This window comes from Globicephala melas, chromosome 21 (assembly GCF_963455315.2).
Source record: "Globicephala melas chromosome 21, mGloMel1.2, whole genome shotgun sequence".
Classification (NCBI taxonomy): domain Eukaryota; kingdom Metazoa; phylum Chordata; class Mammalia; order Artiodactyla; family Delphinidae; genus Globicephala; species Globicephala melas.
The window spans coordinates 10,570,802-10,590,195 of NC_083334.1; the positions used below are offsets into that span (position 1 = coordinate 10,570,802).

Genomic DNA, 19,394 nt, shown 5'->3' on the forward strand with positions numbered 1-19,394 from the left:
CTTCTCCTTTGTCTTTGCATGTGGGGTATCTTTTTTGGTGAGTTCCAGTGTCTCCCTGTGGATGACTGTTCAGCAGTTAGTTGTGATTCTGGTGCAGAACGTCCTTGTACTCTGCCATCTTAAACCAATCTCAGTTCCTTTTTTTTTTTTTTTTTTGTCAATGCTTGTTCAGCAGTTGTGATTTTGGTGGGAATCCTAGGAGGGGCTGCAGCAGCAGTGATCAAGTTGAAGAAGAGGCTGGAGAGCTTTATCCCCTTCTTGCCTCTAGTTTATCTAAAGTTTTCTTCAGCCCAGAAACTGATTTATGTCCTCACACTTGTAGGAGAGGAAATCAGACCTTTAACATTTTTGGCCAATGCAGAGCTCACCTTTCGGAAGGTTTGGATCCTTTCCTCCCAGGCCCGGGCAGCTCATCAGCCCCTTAGGGATAGTCAGTTGTGGAGGAGTTCTAACCCAGAGAAAAATGCACACTTTGAAAAATCCACCCTGTGTCTGCTGATTGGAGCATTTAGACCACTGACATTTAAAGGCATTAATGGTAAGTACATACCTATTGCTATTTTTATTCTTTGTTTCCCACTTTTTATAGTTCTTCTGTTTCTTGTTTCTCATGTTGTGGTTTGATTTTTCTTCAGTAGTATGCTTGGTTTCTTTCTTTTTGATTTTTGTGTATCTGTGGTAGGTTTTTGATTTGTGGTTACTATGGGGCTTATATGTTGACCCATAATTATATGTACTTGTTTTAAACTGATAGTCATTTAAGTTCAGACATGTCCTAAAGTATTTTTTTTTACTCCCCTCGTACACTGTGTATATTTGATGTTATAGTTTACATCTTCACGTTCATCCCTTTTCTGTTAGTTGTAGTTATAATTGCTTTTACAATCTTGTTTTGTGTTTCAGTCTACCTACTGGTTTCAGTGATCTTAAATCCTTAGTATATATTTGCCTTTCCTATTGGGCTTTTCCCTTTCCTACAGATTCCTGCTACTTCTCCGTTTCAAAAAGACCCTTCAACACTTCTAGAATAGTTTTAGTATTACTGAATTCTTTTGGTTTTTGACTGCCTGAGAAATTCTTTATCCTTCTGTCTCATATGATGATCTTACTGGGTGCAGTATCTGAGGTGGCAGGGTTTTCCCTTTGAGAACTCTGTGTATATGCTGCCCCCTTTAGGCCTGCACACTTTCCACAGGGGAATCAGCTGATAGCGTTATGGGGATTCCCTTGTATATAACTCTGTTTTCCTGTTGTTGCCTTTAGAATCCTCTATAACTTTTGCTGTTTTAATCGTGGTATGTCTCAGTGTGAGTCTCTTTGTGTTCATGTTGTTTGGGACCCTCTATGCTTCCTGTACTTGGGTATCTGTTTCCTTTTTTAGGTTTGGGAAGTTTTCAGCCATAATTTCTTCAAAATACATTTGATCTCCTTCCTTCTCCTTGTGGAGAATCCCTATTATGGAAATGCTGACACAGTTTTATATTATCCCATAGATCCTGTATGTTGCTTTCTTTTTTTCATGCGTCTTTCTGTCTGCTGTTCTGATTGAGTGATTTCTATTCTCTCTCTCAGTTCACTTATGTGTTGTTCTGTGTCATTCAGTCTGCTATTCATTGCTTCTAGAGTGCTTTTTAATCTCAGATTTAATTACCTGTTTTTTAAAAATTATCTATTTTTGATTAGGCTGTCTTTATAGCTTCTAGTTCCTTATTAAAATAATCTGTGCTTAGACCAATTCTCAATTCAGTTAGCATTTTTAATTCATTGTCTGGTAGACTCATTACCTTTGTTTCATTATTTTTTGAGGGCTTTGCTCTCTTTCAGTTGAGAGTAGTTCCCCTGTGTTGTCATTTTTCTTAAATTTCTGTGTCTGTGAATTTAGGTGAAACAGTTACCTGCTGTGATCTCAAAGGGAGTGGATGGCTCTGTTTCTTGAAGTGTGTTTTTCCTTCTTTCTGCATTGGGGCCGTTGCTCCGAAGGAGGGGATTGCTGGAGCAAGTGGGGCTCGTGTGCTCACAGAGGTCTGTGCTGGTGTCTGCCCTTCCGCTTGGACGCAGCCCAGTGTCGCGTCTTTTCCCTGTTGTGGCTGTCCGAGACCTAGTGCAGGGCTGTGGCGTGGAGTGGGTGGGTGAGCAGATTAGCTCAGCTGGGAGTGGGGGATCGTGGTGTGCTGTAGGGGTTCCAGCAGCCCCACTGTTGTTAGAGGGTCTGGGCTGCCTGCGTGGTGCACCGACAGTGGCTGCCACCACCCCATCTGGACCTCACCCCGGGCCCCTAGGCCACCCCTGTGGCCCTCGATTGAGTCTCCTCCCAGGGCCTGGCTGCCCTAGAAACACTGCTGAGGTGTGGCATGGAGTGCATGCTGTGTCTCCTCACTCGGACTGGGGAGCCTGGCAGGCTGGGAGCCACTAGGTCAGACCTCTCTCCAGCCTGTCCAGTGGCAAGCCAGCACCTATGCACTCCTCGTGAACGGAGCCTAGGCTTCTCCAGCCTTCATACCTATCACAGCAGTTCTCCAACCAGCCAAGGGAGGCTTGTGTCCACTACGCCGGGCCCCAGGCCTGGGAGGCCCAGTCTGGCTTGCCTGGCTCACTCCCAAGGGCAAGTGTCCACCCGCACAATCTCCCTCCTCTTAGTACCCTCCCAGGGGCGGGGGTCCCGAACCAATACTTTTCTTCCTGTCCTCGCTGGTTACGTATCTTCCTGCAGCCTTGGTTGTACAGCAGCTCTGCCAGATTCCACGTAGTTCCCCTGAGAACTGCTCCACGTGTAGATGCATTTGACGTCTGTGGGAGGGGGTGAGCTCCACGCCCTCCGCTGCCACCTTGTTCTCCCTCCTCTGGGGGTCTTGACGGTGCTGTGGCTCAGCCCCTCCTACCCAGCTTGTGCTTCCTTCTTTGTCACTTGCAGATCTTTTCTGGTAGGTTCGAGTCTTTGTCAACAATAGATTCTTCGCACACTGTAATTCTGGTTTGCCCTTGAGAGCAGGCGAGCTCAGGGTCTCCCCTCTGCCATCTTGGGAACTCTCTCGCCTGCGTGTAACTTTTGACTCCCCTAAACTCAACTACTATACTATTGACCAGAAGCCTTACCAATAATGTAGTCAATTAACATATTTTCTATGTGTGTATACACTGCATTGTTACAGGGAAGTAAGCTAGAGAAAATGTTAACATCATAAGGAATACCTATAATACTGCATTTATCGATGATGTACGTTTACAAGATGAGTCATCTGTCAGTATTATGATACAAAACACTGCAGAGGTTCCATATATTACTAACGCTAGACATCAAAAACAATGCGAAAATTCATTTTTATTTATAGGAATAATGGTTCAGGCATTGATAACGAAGCAACAGCAATATGATGTATGTAGTGTGGACAGGGAGTGTTACCTGCCATTCCAGTAAACAAAGAATACTGGGCATGATCAAGCCATCAGCTGCTGCAGCTGCCCTGACGGCATGCCCTGCGGGGATTCAGGAAACATTCTGTGCTCTGGGTACCAGCCCTAGATCGTTTAAGTGCACATCTAAAGAAAATTTCAGTGAGGCCAGATTCTTCATCTTCCCATACATACAAAAGCACTAAAATTATTAACCTGAACTGTCTGGGGCTTTGGTGTGTGTGACAAGCAGTAACCTTTGACTGAATTCTTGTCTTCCAGCAAAAACTCGCTGCATCTTGGCACCTCCCTTACCTCCTGAGAGGCTGTCTCCGGGGCTTAAACTTTAACTTGCAGCTTTTGGGTTGTATGTTTTCCTTCAGTCAGCAGCTTTGGTGACCGGAAGGGAACTTGGAGCAGGCTTCTCCTCTGCCTGAGCCCTGCAGAGGCCTCTTGTGCCCAGCCATCTCCTTGGTGAGCCCCCCGGTCTCAGATCTCCTGTTACTGGCTGATCCTATTGTATTCGGTGGTGCATAAATCCCTCACTGGAGGAGGAGGTTTTCCTTGAATTTAATTTCAAGAAGTACCTGGGTTATCCCAGTTGAGAGATGTTGGGGAGATTTTACTCAGTTGATTGGTTGGACTGGGAAATTAGGTGGGAGACTGACATGTCATTTTTCCTTTATTTGGCTACTTTAACAGATTATTGGAATAAAAATGAAGATGTCCCTTCTTCGGAGCTGAAAGCCCTTATGAGCCATCTCCTTCCTGACAGCACTGGCTTTCTCAGGCAACTGGGAAACTTGTGGGAGTGGTGGAGGTAAGTCCTCATACTGGGCTGCCAGCTGTAGAGGGAAACCCACTCATCTCAGCTGGGGACACACATTAAGAGCCGGCCACTCGGTGCTGCAAGCACCCACTGTGGTCTTAGGCTACAGAAAGTAGGACCTGTAAGAGCGCTGCAGTGGCTCTGGGCTAAAATCCCGAGGAATCAGGCTCACAGCCAGCACGCAGGCCCACCACGGGATCATCAGTAATGATTCTTATCTCAACAGGGATCATCAGTAATGATTCTTATCTCAACAGATCGACCTTGGAATGGGAAACAAAGCTTTCAAAACAGAAAGGACAGATTGCTAGCCTCCAACTAACACCCAGGCCAGGTTCAGGTACAATATGTATGGAATTTATACCTGCAAATACTTACTTGATTGGAGAAACCACACTAAAGGAGATCACAACCTAAAACGGCCACATTTGGGTTCTTCTGACATTCCAGAATTTTCCTGTGTATGCAGCTAGCGAAAGCAGTCCACAAGATCGGACAGATGGAACGGAATGCTTATGGATGTTTAGAAGCTTCTGAAAGACGAAATGATAAGCTTCTGCAGGAAATCAGCCAAAACTTACTTTATCAACATTTCTGAAAGCTGCCAGTATTAACCCTGCCTCTCCCCCCAGCAAAGGAGGACATTAAATCAGAAGTACTTCTATCCCCCTTTAAGGAAAACCTTTCACAGGAAGAGAGGAACTGTCCTCTGTGCTTACATACACACCCTGGACTCGAGCAAAACTTAGGGCTTTAGCTAAGGGGTTTCCTGACCCTAGTCAAGGCCCATTGGGATATGCAGGGAATACGAGTTAGCCATCCAAACCCGTGAGTCTGGGTTTGCAGATGTGTATCCCGTAATATAGCTATTCCTTTCTGAAAGTAAAGCAAGGCAACGGATAGAGAAAGCAGAATGGAAACAGCCCTTAACAAACTTCGATTTTCGAGTTGAATGCAAGGAATTAGCTCATAAATTACTCATTTATCCCAGAGTTTCCCCCAAAAGCCACATAGCCTAGACAAAAATTCAGCAGTGCAAACAAAAACAAGATAAAATCCTAGATCATGGTGTGAGAACTTTTAAACAACATTCTGGCATAACATCTGAATGTTCTCTAACCACCACAATGATCCTTTGCTTAAGTCCATTTCAGAAGGTATAAATGAGGAATTGGCTACTGTAATTAAAAACACAACTTAGGTTGGTCAGTGTTACATACAAGTGCCCTTACCACGCTGGCTGATAGCTTTTCAAAACCATCAGAGAGGATACATCTATAAAAATTGTGAACCTTCGGGACTTCCCTGATGACACCGCAGTTAAGAATCCGCCTGCCAACGCAGGGGATACAGGTTCAAGCCCTGGTCTGGGAAGATCCCACGTGCTGCGGAGCAATTACTGAGCCTGCGCTCTAGAGCCCGCATGCCACAACTACTGAAGCCCATGCTCTGCAACGAGAAGCCACTGCAGTGAGAAGCCTGCACACTGTAACTAGAGAAAGCCCACGCACTGACGCGCTGCAATGAAGACCCAACGCAGCTAAAGATAAATTTATGGAAAAAAATCGTGAGCCTTCAACTGTGCCAATTAAGTAAGCAAGGTCAGGCTACAGTTAACAAACCCCCGTTCAATCCTCGACTGACAGAGGAACCTAGCATTTTCTTTTACTGTGTTTAAAAAAAAAAAGAAGGAACTGTAGAAAAATGAAGAAAGATTTCAAGAACAGACTAGATTTCAGATCAGAATACCGAGTTAAACAAGAATAGGGCTCCTCTGAGGGAAGAGTGGCAGTCTTTCTTCTGTAACACCCTGGGAGAAGTAGAGAGACAAGACAGAGAGAAACGAAGCCCTAATACATACAGGGACCACCTTTTCAGTTTTAAACCAAAACCAGAGGCTCCCTCCCATGAAGTAATACTTCAGTGTAGATGGTAGGGATTTCTACTGCACCTCTTAAGGCTCTTAAACCATTATCTTTAGCATTTTACTTAGGAGAACTTAAAGGAAGGCACTCATCTTTTCTAGTAGAAAGCACCCCTATTCACCTGACAGGAAGAGATTGATTAGAAACTTATGAAGCCCATATTTCCTTACGCCTAAGGGGGAGATGTTTTTAGAGCTGATTTCCTTCATCATACAATGTTTGTGAGCCATGGTCAAGGTGACGCTGACGAAGACTTGCTAGCCTTAGTACCTGAAGAGTTACTGACATATGGAAATACATTCCACACCGCCTGTTAAAACGACCCAAGACGAGAAGAACCGCGTCTGTACCCATATGGAGGCAGGAAGCCACGGAGGGAATAACACCTGACACCAGCTTACATTGAGAAAGACTTCACGCCTTGCACCGGGCCTTGTAACACACTCATTCTGCCAGTTAGCAAACCTAATGGCGGCGAGGGCTGGAGGTTCATGTAGGGTTTGAGCTCTAGCAGTGCCATCATTACTCCTTGCCATTTGTGTAGTGCCAACCCCCATGCCTTTCTGTCCTGTGTTCCTAAGAACAGTGACTTCTTTTCTGTGGCCTCCACAGTGCACTGTTTAGCATCCCTGTGCATCCTGGTGGCCAGTACCCTTTGCCTTTACTTGGGATGGACGGCAGCATACACGGACTGTAACATGGCAGGGCTATACTCACCTTCCCCAGGTATTAAAAACGTACCTAGATGATCTAGCTTTTCCTCATAAATCAGTTTTGATACAATGTGCAGGTGATTTGCTATTGTGTTCAAATTCTTTGATAAATAGGAAGACAGCCTGTACTTCAAGACTAGCTCAAAGGGACAAAGTGAGGAAAAATTACAATTTTGTAAGGCTAATGTGAAATATTTAGAACAAATGACATCTAAAGGACCTTTAATTGACGGTGAAATACATTTTGGCTTTCCCTGCCCCTAGGACAAAAGGGCATTTGAGGGATTTCTAGATCCTGCAGGCTATTGCAGGAACTGGATTACAAAGTTTTTATTTTAGTGGCCCAACCATTATGTAACTTGTTTAAACAAGGCCAAGCTGAACCTCTGGGAAATAAAACATTCTGAAGCCAGGGAGACACTAAAAAGAAACCCAGCTTTTTATGATTTACCCCTTTTTCTCTTTGTACATGAAAACAAAGGTGCCACACGGAGTATTAACCCAGCAACACGGCGGTACTACTCACCAATAGGTTATACAGCCAGCAGCTAGCTGCAGTAGACAAGGGCTTCCCCCGCCCTTGTCCCGGGGCTGTCTCAGCAACAGCTGTGCTGCATCATGAGTCACTCTCAACCATCTTTGTCCCCCATGCCACCGAAGCTTTACTAAACTCTCATCACACACACGTTATTCAGGCCGATTAACTTCTAATGAGATTGTCTCGCTCTCACCATATCTCTCCCCACAGGTGTGACTAACTTAATCCAGCCACCTTGCTCCCAGAAGACTCAGACGTTATCTTTTCTATCCCAGGACTGATTTTCAAGAAAGCCCAATGGATAATCCTGACTTTGTTACTCATGGGAGGTGCCAGGCTGGCTATGCCATTGTTCCTCCAGTGTCTGTCCTAGAAAATGGTCCCTTGTCTCATGTCTCTTCTGTCCAACAGGCTGAACTAATAGCACTGAGAGCCTGCCCGTTGGCAAAAGGAAAGCCCGCTAATACCTACACAGACGGCCGCCATGCTTCTGGGGGGGACCATGACTTGGGTATGCTTTGGCAACAGGATTTCTAACATCCCGAGGACAGCCTATTAAAAATGGTAAACATGTAGCAGACTTGTTGGATGCCATTCTGCTGCCAGGTGCACTTGCCATTAAGGTATCATTCAAAGGCTGACACTGCTGAAGCAAAAAGAAACTCTTAGCTGATCACGTTGCCAAGACTGAGGCTCTGCAAAACGAAAACAAGCAACTAACCACTGCCTTTCCCTTTCAGCCTCCCAGCAACCTTACCGACATGGTCAAGTTTCAAGGAATGGCACCAGAAAACAGACACCTGGACACACAAGGGAGGCAGCCTGAACTCACACAAAGCTGTGGATACACCCAGACGGGAGGCCTATCCTTCCCTTTGAAGCTCAATATCTTATTTTGCAATATATTCACGAGTTAACACATTGGAACCCAGGTAGGACGGTATTATGGGGTAAAAAACTGCTGAAAGGCTTTTGTGAGAGCTCGGGAATTATTCAAGATGTACCACTTGTCCAAAATATAAGCCAGGGAAGCCGTTACATAGTTCTCAAGGGAATTTGCCACGACCTGCAGGTCCCGTTGCGACTTGGCAGACTGATTTTATACAGTCCCCCCCCCTCAAGGTTATCAGTATGTTCTTGTTATGATTTGTATGTTTTCACACTGGGTTGAGGCATCCCATGCTGAAGGGCCACAGCCCGATGTGTAGGACATTTTATTTTACCAGGAGTGATGCCCATTTGGGGAGTCCCCTCAGAACCACATAGTGACAGGGGAACTCATTTTACTGGACAGATTGTTAAGATTTGGCCAATTATGCAGCATTTCCATTGTGCTTATCACCACCAGCCTCTGGGTTAGTAGAAAGAACAAATGGAACAATTAAAACCCAACTGGCTAAGATGATTATTCCTTACCTGGCCTGAGGCCCTTCCATTGGTTCTCCTCAACCTCAGATCCACCCGTTTTGGAAAACATTTGTTTCCTTTTGAGATTATCAGGGGGAGACCAGTGAGACTGGATGAGGGATTATATGAACCTATAGTAATGAAAAGGGATAGGTTACGTTATTGCAAGGGTTTAATTGAATTAACAGGACATTGTAAGTGTTAATGCATAAGTTAAAGCATAACTGATCACAGTACGTGTTCTTTAAATGATGATCAGATGCCCTATGACCTACAACCAGGAGACTCTGTATACTGGAAAAGGCATCATTTAAAGGACTCTCTCCAGCCTCGATGGAAAGTCCCTATCAGGTTCTTTTAAGTAGCTCATGCACAGCAAAATCGAAGGTAACTGACTCTTGGATTCATATTTCCCACCTAAAGAGGCACCGTCTGGTCTATAGAGAGGACTGCTGACCTCAAACTCACCTTAAAGCGATGCTCTGACAGGAAAGAAACACCAACGCCAGGACGAGAAGACGACGACATCAGGAGACAGCTATCCCAAGATGCTGGACCTGACCGTATGATTATTTATAACATTTTCTTGATTTCTTGGACTTTATGCACATGAATCAAATGCTTTTCTATCACGGGTATGATCCTATGCAGATTTTAGAAGTCATTGCAATTGCTGGGTTTGTGGTCAGTTACCTACATCCACTACTTCTGGTTAGTGGGTTTCTCCTCTCCAAGGCTCTGATTGGATGGCCTGTAGAAAAGTTTAGAAAAAAGTAGTTCTGTCTGAGCTGCAACTGATGCTCCCTCCTATGGGAACCCCTCACTTGGCCAGTCAAGCATTCTTGCTCTGACTTTGGCCATGGCCATAAATGAGTTTTCCCTTAAAGTTACTCAAGCTCAGTCAGAGCAACAAGCTGATAACTTCCTGACTATTAGGAGGGACCCCCCTCAGTTATGGGATAGGTTTATATGGCTAATACCAGGCTGTGATCCCTTAAGGCGCCCCCCCATGTTGGGGACAATTAAATCACACTGAAGATATTCAGCCTAATAACACCAGAAAATTAGGCGGGGTGCCTTAATGAAACATGTCAGTGTATCATCATTTCCCTTAAAGATAGTGACTGATATGGAACAGACTGGGTCAGGCACCCAGGAGTATACTGGGTTGCACCTAATGGAACTCAGTGGTTTTGTGGCACCAATCTACATCCCTGGCTTCTTCCAGGATGGATGGGAAGATGTACTTTAGGATTCCCTAGGGCTCAAGGCCACTTGTGTGCTAATTTAGAGATGACTCCAGCAAATTTACCAAGAGATCTGTATTCCCCTGGTATGATCATGTAGCATCTATTTTTATGCTTTTAGTAGGATTGGAAAATGTACCTCCCCATATCAAAGCCTTAACAGAATTCACCCAAAAGCCCCCTAAATGATTAATCATTGAGGCCACCTCTATGATGAGAAAAGTGGTATTACAGAATCACATGGCCCTTGATAGCCTTACAGCATCTCAAGGAGGCACCTGTGCTATAATTCAAACCGAATGCTGTGTTTTCATACCAGACAAATCCTCTACTAGGATGCATTTAATGACCACATGAAAAACCAGATTTCTGCCTTAAGTGATTCACCTCCTAGTCGTGGTGATGGTTGTAGGGAGCTGGTTTGGTTCTGGAACCTCATGGCTTAATTCCCTACTTAGGACTTTATTAATGTTACTACCTGTATGATATCCTGTCTGTTTTGTAAGATCGTTGTCTCTTGTATTACCCACTGTGTAACCAGGCCTTTGACAAAATTAATGAGGGCTAAAATCTTGAGGTAATCAGTCACATATATGACTCTATATTGAATAACTGGAATGGTGCAACTCTAGATATGAGAAGAAACAAGGAAAAACACTTCCTAGATCATAACAGATTAGTTAAGACAGGTGATGCAGAGAATTTTAGTCAACAGGGTCTAGTCCAAAAATATTACATTGGCCTATCAAGTCCTCATCTGACCTACGAAATGAGAATTCCCAGCACCATGGGACAAACTGGCCATGAATGGAGGGTAACAGGCCACGTTCTGTGCTCTGGATACTGGCCTCAGTTAAGATGCATACCTGAAGGATATGCACACCTGAAGGATATTTTCACTGAGCCCAGACTCTTGCATCTTCTCACGCATAGAAAAGCACTAAAAGCATTAACCTGAGATGCCTGTTTTTGTGGTTAGCAGGAATCTTTGTTCAGCATTTCCTATTTCAAGCAAAAAACTCCTACGTACCCTGGCTCCTCCGTAGCCTCGCAGGCCTGTCTGACAGGCTATATAGTCTTCAGTAAGGCCCCCAAAAAACTGAAGGTTTTGCGTTTTTCTTCAGTCAGCGGTAGCCTGGTGCAGTTGACACGAGTGCTTCACAGTGGCCTAGCCTCTACGGTAATGAATGACTCGTTATGTTTATGGCTTATAATGTCAGTCGTATTCATAACACAGTATTGGAAACATTGCTACGTAAAAAGACATTTATCTGTGATAGGCTAATCCACTGTCTGTCCAACTACGAGAGGCAAAGATCTAAAACAGTAAGAGCACTAACACATTCTCAATTTTATATCAAATACCACTCACCTTATGCCTGTGTACAGACAGACTAGTACCTACATGTATTTCATGCATTCATGACATACCTGACTCTTGTTTCAATATTTCTAGGCTGTGTGGTTTGTCTGAGTTTTTTCAAATTGTTGCGAATCTCCAAAAAATTTCGAATATATTTATTGAATAAAATCCACCTTTAAGTGGACCCATGCAATTCAAGGTTCACCTGTATAATGGGCTGGAAGAGAGGAGAGTGTTTCTGCAAACTGGCAAATGATTACGTGGGCTCTGTCCCACCTGTTTGACAGGTGAGAAAAGACATGGCTACCTGGCGAGCTCTCCCAGCCCACTGTTAGTGAACCAAACTGGGGTGCAAGGCCGGGTTGTGGTGAAGGAAAGTGCAGCATTTGTAAGGCATCCAACCTGGGGCCAAACAAGGAGGACGGGCAGCTTGTGCTCAAAAGACCTGAACCCCCTGCACCACCACCATCTTTTAGGGGAGGGTTTGTAAAGACAGTGTGTAGGAGAGGGGTGCAGGGTGTGTTGCCCTCAGTGTTCAGGATAGAAAGAAGATTCTCTAGTGAAGTTTGTATCAATTCCCTTCAGTTTCACTGTGCCTGAGCAACTTTAATTAGGAGTCTGGGATGAACATACCCACACTACGGTATATAAAATAAACAAGGACCTACTGTATAGCCCAGGGAACTATACTCAATATCTTGTAAGAGCCTATAAGGGAAAAGAATCCGAAAAAGAACAGATATATATGTATACATAACTGAATCACTCTGCTGTACACTTGAAACAACACTGTAAATAAACTATAATTCAATAAAAATTAAATATCATTGATGCTTAATTAAAAAAAAAAATACCTCGTAAGAGTTCTTCCATCTAGGTTGGAGACAGTCCTTTCAATGATGCCTTTTCCAGTATGTATGATCTTTATCCAAAGAGAGACTGCTGTGATGAGCTTCAGAAACAAACTTGAGTGTCCTTTAATAATTCAATTAAACTTGACAATTAAGTAACATAGTTGGGATAGTTAAGGAGTTTGGGATTAACATGTATACACTACTATAAAATAGATAACCAACAAGGACCTACTGCATAGCACAGGGAACTCTGCTCAATATTATGTAACAACCTAAATGGGAAAAGAATTTAAACGAGAATAGATACATATATATGTATAACTATCACTTTGCTGTACACCTGAGACTAACAACCTTGTTAATCAACTATATACTCCAATATAAAATAAAAAATTATGTAACATAGTGAGCTACCTGGGAGGTGAGTCTTAGTAAATAGACCTCAATTAACAAAACTAGAATTATGACATTTTATCAGGACCACCAGATTTTTCAGAATTCCATACAATTTCTAGAATATATTAATAACATTTACCCATACAGTATAACTTAGGGAGGCTTAACACTCATTTGAGAATGCTTCCCATGTAATTAAACATACCGAGCAATCTTAGTTTAATCTCTTTCAGATGCTTTGGGGTTCCGGGTTCCTTTTTTTTAAACCTGTCACACCTTTTTTTCCATATTAGCTTGTCCCTTATTTTCTTTCCCATTTAGAAATAACCAGCTTTAGGACCAAATTACTTTTACCCTTAACAAAATGCATTTTCACTCCTCTTACCTTCTTTTAATGAAAACAAACATCCTACTCTTCTTATATACTGAAATGTTTCCCCTATTTTAGTAGGTTTACATATATTATAACTTTTAACCCTTAAAAACTGTAATCTCTGGCAAAAACAAAGAAGCAATTGTGATCATACCACCGTTTCCTGATTGGCAAACTTATGAATATATTCTACAACCTCCAGAAACATACATCTTCTCACAGCATAATTTCTTTCCTCAATGTGGTATAAGACGTGTGTCCAAAAAACCCAAACGTGTTTAGGTTTTCTCTCATAAGACAAAAGTGGGTAAACTTAGACTCATTTAGCAATTAATTTAGCAAAACTCTAAAGTTTCAAATTGCCAAAATCTAGAGAGACTATTTTTACATAGATTTTCTAAAACATAGTTATTCCCAAAGTTCAACTCCCAGAACTCTTCTTATTTACATTTAACTTACTTAAAAGTTCCATTGTATCAAGTTATTTTCCTTGTGAAGATTCTGTAACAGGATTAATAAGATCTTATTAACTTTCCTAAATACAATAAAAATTATAGTTCATGCCTCTGAAGGCATCTCTGTCTTCAGCCATCAACAAGCTTAAACTTTAACACCAGATATTTAATACTGAATATTTCCCAGATCATGTGAACCTGAAATTCATTTGGGTGGGTTAGTTTTATATTTCTGAGAATTTAGATAAGCATTTAATTTCCTTTAAGCCAATTACATAGAGCTCATTTACAAATTAATTTTGATAGCATCTGGAGATAAAGACATATCTCTGTAGCATACACAGACACCCATATAGACACAGATCTCAGTTTTCCTCCTTGAGTTAAAACTCTCCTTGCCTTTTTTCTCTTCAGTCTCAGGAACTGGAGATTGTCAGAACATCTGTTTCTCAAAGGCACAGGGAGAGTAAAGCAAGTTCCTCTTAGGAAGCCAGCTTCCTCTCACTGCATATGCAACAACCAGTCTCTTAGAACATCAAGAGAGCCCCATTTTGGCCATTTTCAAGGTGAGAGTTCCTTCAGTACCCAAATAGCCAATTCAGTTTAAATAACACAATAGTGCATATCATTCACTCACATTCACACAGCTCACTTCCGGACAAACTTGCAGGTGGCTCTGAATCAGGCTCAGAGCAGCTTAAGCATCAGTTTCTACGAGCGTCCACACCACGTTCAGGTTACCAGGGCCCTGTAACGAGGGCCAATACCAGGACGGTCTCTGAGAACAATTAATCCTTTCAAGTTCTCTCCTACCAGTGGGGTCTCCCCCAAAACCAGGACCACCAGGACCCCCTAACAAGGTTCAAACCAGGAAGAGAAAACAGTGTTTGGACTCATGCACCAAAGACACAAACACGTACCTACCCAAGGTAAGAGCCAAACCCATTCCAGAAGGCTCACTTTGATTCAACAGCATAAAGGCTGAAGAATTTCATACCATTTACCTTCCCCAGTTTTAGATGAAATATGGTGGTGTGATTTAGAGAGCTACTGGGGCCATTTCTCCCTGGACCCCAAGAAGTACTGGGGCTAAGCAGTGTTACAATAAAATAACATTTTCTTCCTTTACGTAGGAGCCTAGCTGAAAATGTCCCAGTTTTGTAAAATACACCCTAGGGGACTCCAAGATGCAATAGAGCTCTAATTTCACCTTCTTTCACACAGCCAGTGTCACCAGAACCAGACTAGTGTCCAGGGCTTCTCAGGGTCACAGTTCCCTAGCACAAGAATGGAAAGTTTCCTACCTGCTGTTCCAACCAGCGTGCAGATAAGCCGTGGTCTAATAGGGGGCGACTGTAGGCAGTGCCGGGAGACCGAGACACTCTTTGACCCAGAAGGGAAAACCTAGTTAAAGTGGTGCTCTGCTCAAAACCAGATGACTAAGTCCTATGCCTCCCCTCTCCCCAAAAGAAAAATCCCAACCAAGGCACCCAGTAGGGAAGAACACTTGGTGTTGACACACAGGTTCCACCACTTACCAGATGTCTCAGAGCAGGACCACAGCCTTGCTTCCTTCATCAGGGAAGAAAGCGCCGTGGCCCAGCGATGTCCAGTCAGCGGCAGGCGCTGGGGGCTGTGCCTGAGACAAAGGCGCCCGGGCAGCTGCTGGACAGAAGGAAACACAGTAAATTCCAAAGTAACAAAGTGGTCATGTTCTTTCTAGAACAGGACAATACATTTCCAAACAAATACCAAAACGATAGACTTTTTTAAAAAATACCACATTTTTGGAAAGAAAATAACATTACTAAATAACGCTTGCATTTAAAAGTACATCAGAAGGGGGTTAAGAAATATTTAGAACTGAATGAAAATGAAAACAAAAATGTCAGAATTTGTGGGACAACGTTAAAGCAATACTTAAAGGAAAACAAAATATTCAATATAAAAAGTTACAAAGAGGAAAACTAAATAAAGTAACAAGAAGGAAGGACATAAATATAAGGACAATTAAATAGATTATTGGAAAAAAAAGAATAACCAAAAACCCCTACTGCTTGGAAAGATGAATGATATAAACAAATCTTGAGAAAGAGATACAGATAAACTATAAAACCAACCAAAACAACTAGACATTAAGAGGTTTGCCAAAATAAAGTATATTTTTAAAAAGTATGCATTAATAATTATGAAGTGTAGATGAAAGACATTTTTTGAAAATATAAATGGTGAAATTGCAACAAGAGCAAAGTGGAAACTTAAGTCAATACACATCATAGAAACTGGAGGACAATCAACGCTCTCACGTCACACGACACGGAATAACCTGGACTGACAGGCGAAGGATGAAGAATGCGATTCCCAGAGCAGCCCCTGAAAGCTGAGCGTGCAGTTAAAAAGAAGGAGAAATTACAATGGAGTATGAGAACAACGGACCGACTCAGAAGAGGCATGGGCACAACGAACAAGAGCAGATCAGGCCTGCGTCCACCCAGATGAGTAGTTACATTAGATGCATCAGACTAAACAGAACCGTGGCTCTTGGGCTGGAGAACGCCCTCTCACGAGACCCTCCCCTGCGTGACCTGCAGAGGCGCAGAGGGCCTGGAGGTGACGGCTGGGGAGACACCGACTCCGAGGTGCTCGACGGGCAACCGGGCTTCAAGAGGCACAGAATCATCAGGAAGAAGAGGGACCCCCCCCCACACCACAAACAGATCAACGGGAACAGGGAGCCCTCACGATGAGCCTGCACCGGCGACACAGCTGGCAAGCACGAGTAGCCACACGGTCGGAAGAGACGGGAGGGGTGGTGCCGGGACCCCAGCGTCTGCTCGGGCCCGGCAGGGCAGGGGGCCAAGCCACGCAGACCTGAGCCCCCTGGTGTCAGCCGGGAGAAGGAGATCCGTGGAGGCCTGGACCCAGCGCTTCCACTCCTGCGTTGACCCCGAAGCTCCGGCCCACAGCAGGTGGGGCACACGGGTGTCCCCTGCAGCACGGCTGTGACCCTGCGGAGCCGGAGCCCGTCCGGGTGGGCAGCGCTGAAGGCCTGGATCGGAGCGACACGGGTCCCAGGCTGGACCTGGGAACGACAGAGAGAATGTCTGTCTCCACACAAAAAAGTACTGAGTGGGTAAACAACCAACATCGGTACCCAATGCCATTTGTACAAAATGACAAGAATAAAACTTGTTCACATGAAACCTGCAGCCAACAAGTACAGTCGGCGCCCTGACCGTGTCCCCTGGCCAGCTGGTCCCTCTGTCTGCAGAGTGGCTGCACCCAGGGCAGGCAGGGAAATGCTGGCACTGACGCCCAGAAGCAGCCCACCCACTACTGCCGAGCCGGGCCTCAGGGCTGTCCGTGCTTCCCGGGCCAGGATCCATCCAGCTGCCTGCAGTGGACTGAGAGCTGGCCTCCTCCCCGCCTTTCCTGCTCCACCCGCCTCCCTCCAGCACCGAGTGTGCTACCCGCCCTCGTCTCAGTGCCTGCTGGGAAGGGATCCGACGCGGGACAGCAACGCAGGGCGAGCCCCACAGAGGACTGGGGGACGGAGTGGGGACAGGGAAGGAAGTCACCGTCCTTAAGGGAAAAGGGCCCTGCCGCTGACCAGTGGTACCAGGACCTAAGGAGGGTGATAGGCCCAGTGTCCTCACCTGAGGCCTGACAACAAAGGCTCTGCCTGCCCTGATCTCAGGAAGTGGCCGAGGAGGACGGTGGTTCCTACTTGAACTTTTTAAGGGTAAACAATTCTTCTATAGACCAAGTATACTAAAGCTTTCTCCTCACAGCCCAAGAGCCTGTATGACTCATACACTGAACTAGAAACTAACTGGGCTCAAATTCGTGTCCATAAGTTTCAGAGTGTTGTTAACTGGCCTGTAACATTTCCACTGACAAAACAGTAAGTGATTTTTATTTTCATCTTCTGCTTAAGAGGCCCAGTCAGGCGACTGTTCGGCCTGAATGTTAAAAGCTACGAGTTTATTATTTGCAGGATTGTAAATGACACCCAAGATACTGAAAGTAATTGTCAACTGATGTATTAAAACTGAGTTTCATTTCCCAAATTGTGCGTTCTAAGCATGATTTATTAGAACACCTTACTACACTAGAACTAAGAAAGACAAGAAAAAAAAATATCTATCACTACATAGTTACATGCACAGAATCAGTTATCTCAAAATTCTCTTTTAAATTTTGAAATCTGAATTTTCTATTTTGAGTCTCTTAGGAAAATTATTGAGGGGCTTCCCTGGTGGCACAGTGGTTGTGAATCCGCCTGTCAATCAATGCAGGGGACACGGGTTTGATCCCTGGTCCGGGAAGATCCCACATGCCGCAGAGCAACTAAGCCCGTGCACCACAACTGCTGAGCCTGCACTCTAGAGCCCGTGAGCTTCAACTACTGAAGCTCGTGCGCCTAGAGCCTGTGCTCCACAACAAGAGAAGCCACCGCAATGAGAAGCCCGCGCACCGCAATGAAGAGTAGCCTCCGCTCGCCACAACTAGAGAAAGTCCACGTGCAGCAATGAAGACCCAGCACAGCCAAAAATAAACTTAAAAAAAAAAAAAAGTCAACAACCAAGTGAGATTTGTACAGGAACACAGGGTGGTTTGATACCGGAAATCTATCAATACCATCTTAATAGGTCTGAGATGAAAAGCTGCATGATTACCTCAAGATGCTGGAAAAAAAATTTAACAAAATTCAACACCAATTCTTAACAGAAGCACTTCAGGTGATCTGAACAGATGGATACTTCTTATCACGAAAATACCCTAAAGGCACAGGTTCCCAGAAGGGGATACGGAGGAGGGAATACGGAGGTGTCTGCAAGGGCTTTACTATCTCTGCTGTTTAACATCCTGCTGGGTATTCGCCAATATAACTAGACAAGAAAAAACAAAGATGGGCCTAACAACTGGAAAAGCAGTACAAGCATCTCTATACACAGGATGGTATTATGCTTGGAAAATCTAGATAACCAATGACAAAACGAACTCAAAAAAAAAAAATTCAAGTTAGCAGGATATAAACTGACATGCAAAAAGCAGTAACCTTCATGTACAAAAATGATAAGCAAATACGATGGGGGAGAAAAGCCCTTTCACGACAGCAAGAAAAGCAATAAGAGCTTAGGAGTACGCCAGCCGAGAAGTGTGCAAAACCTGCATTAGGAGAAACCTGAAACATCCTGGCCACACAAAAGCGGACATGTCAGACGGAAGTCCGCCGCGAGCCCTCTGGCCTGGCCATCACTGAGCTCAGCGTCCCACGCCTGCCTGCCCTGGGGTCTGGGTCAGCTTTGTGACAACAGAATGTGGCAGGAAGGACGCTTGAGTTTCAGGCAGGATGGGACTGGCAGCCTCACCTCCTGTCTCTGCACCACGAGCCTGAGAAGCCATAAGTCCTCTGAACTTGCGCAGCTGCTGCGGGAAAGGCCTGAGGCCACGTGGAGGAGAGGCCCTCACCGGAGCAGCCCTCCCGCAGGTGGCGAAGCTGCCCCGGGCCTTGCAGGGCGGCTGGGTGACCTCATAGAACAGAGCAGGGCCCAGCCAACCACCCCGTGACTCCTGACTGAGAAGCGGCAGGTGTTTCAACCCACCGAGTTGTGGGCGGTTGGCTGCGCAGTGCTGGTGACGGGAAGAGCAGACGTGAACAAGTGGAAAGGCTTTCCTTGTCCTGGGACTGGTGCCTCTGCACCACCAAGATGTCAGACGCCTCCAAGTTACTGCGAAATGAATGAGAACTCAACAAAAGACCAATAACCCCCTTTTTCTGTTTTTTGCAGTTCAACAAAACTGTATGATATTACGGTTCATTTGGAAAAATACACAGAAGTAGCTAGAAAACACTGAAACAACCCACAGAGTCTCTATGATGGAAAAACCGCTGGACTA

General features: G+C 44.6%; 1 protein-coding gene across 39 annotated transcripts in view; it reads right to left on the reverse strand.

Moving 5' to 3' along the window:
• Positions 1-19,394, reverse strand: part of CLN8 (CLN8 transmembrane ER and ERGIC protein) — a 58,217-nt gene that overhangs the window by 20,813 nt on the left and 18,010 nt on the right. For 7 of the 39 annotated variants that reach the window (XM_060291768.1, XM_060291769.1, XM_060291767.1 and 4 more), the window contains exons 10-16: positions 19,100-19,225; positions 15,029-16,572; positions 12,267-14,894; positions 11,080-11,224; positions 9,271-9,553; positions 8,812-8,933; positions 145-4,752 (exon numbers count right to left, since the gene is read on the reverse strand). The gene's annotated coding sequence lies outside the window, so the exon portion shown is untranslated. Of the gene's footprint in view, positions 1-144; positions 4,753-8,811; positions 8,934-9,270; positions 9,554-11,079; positions 11,225-12,266; positions 14,895-15,028; positions 16,573-19,099; positions 19,226-19,394 lie in introns of those variants that run through there. The other 32 variants (XM_060291734.2, XM_060291731.2, XM_060291758.2 and 29 more) reach the window with 31 other exon arrangements.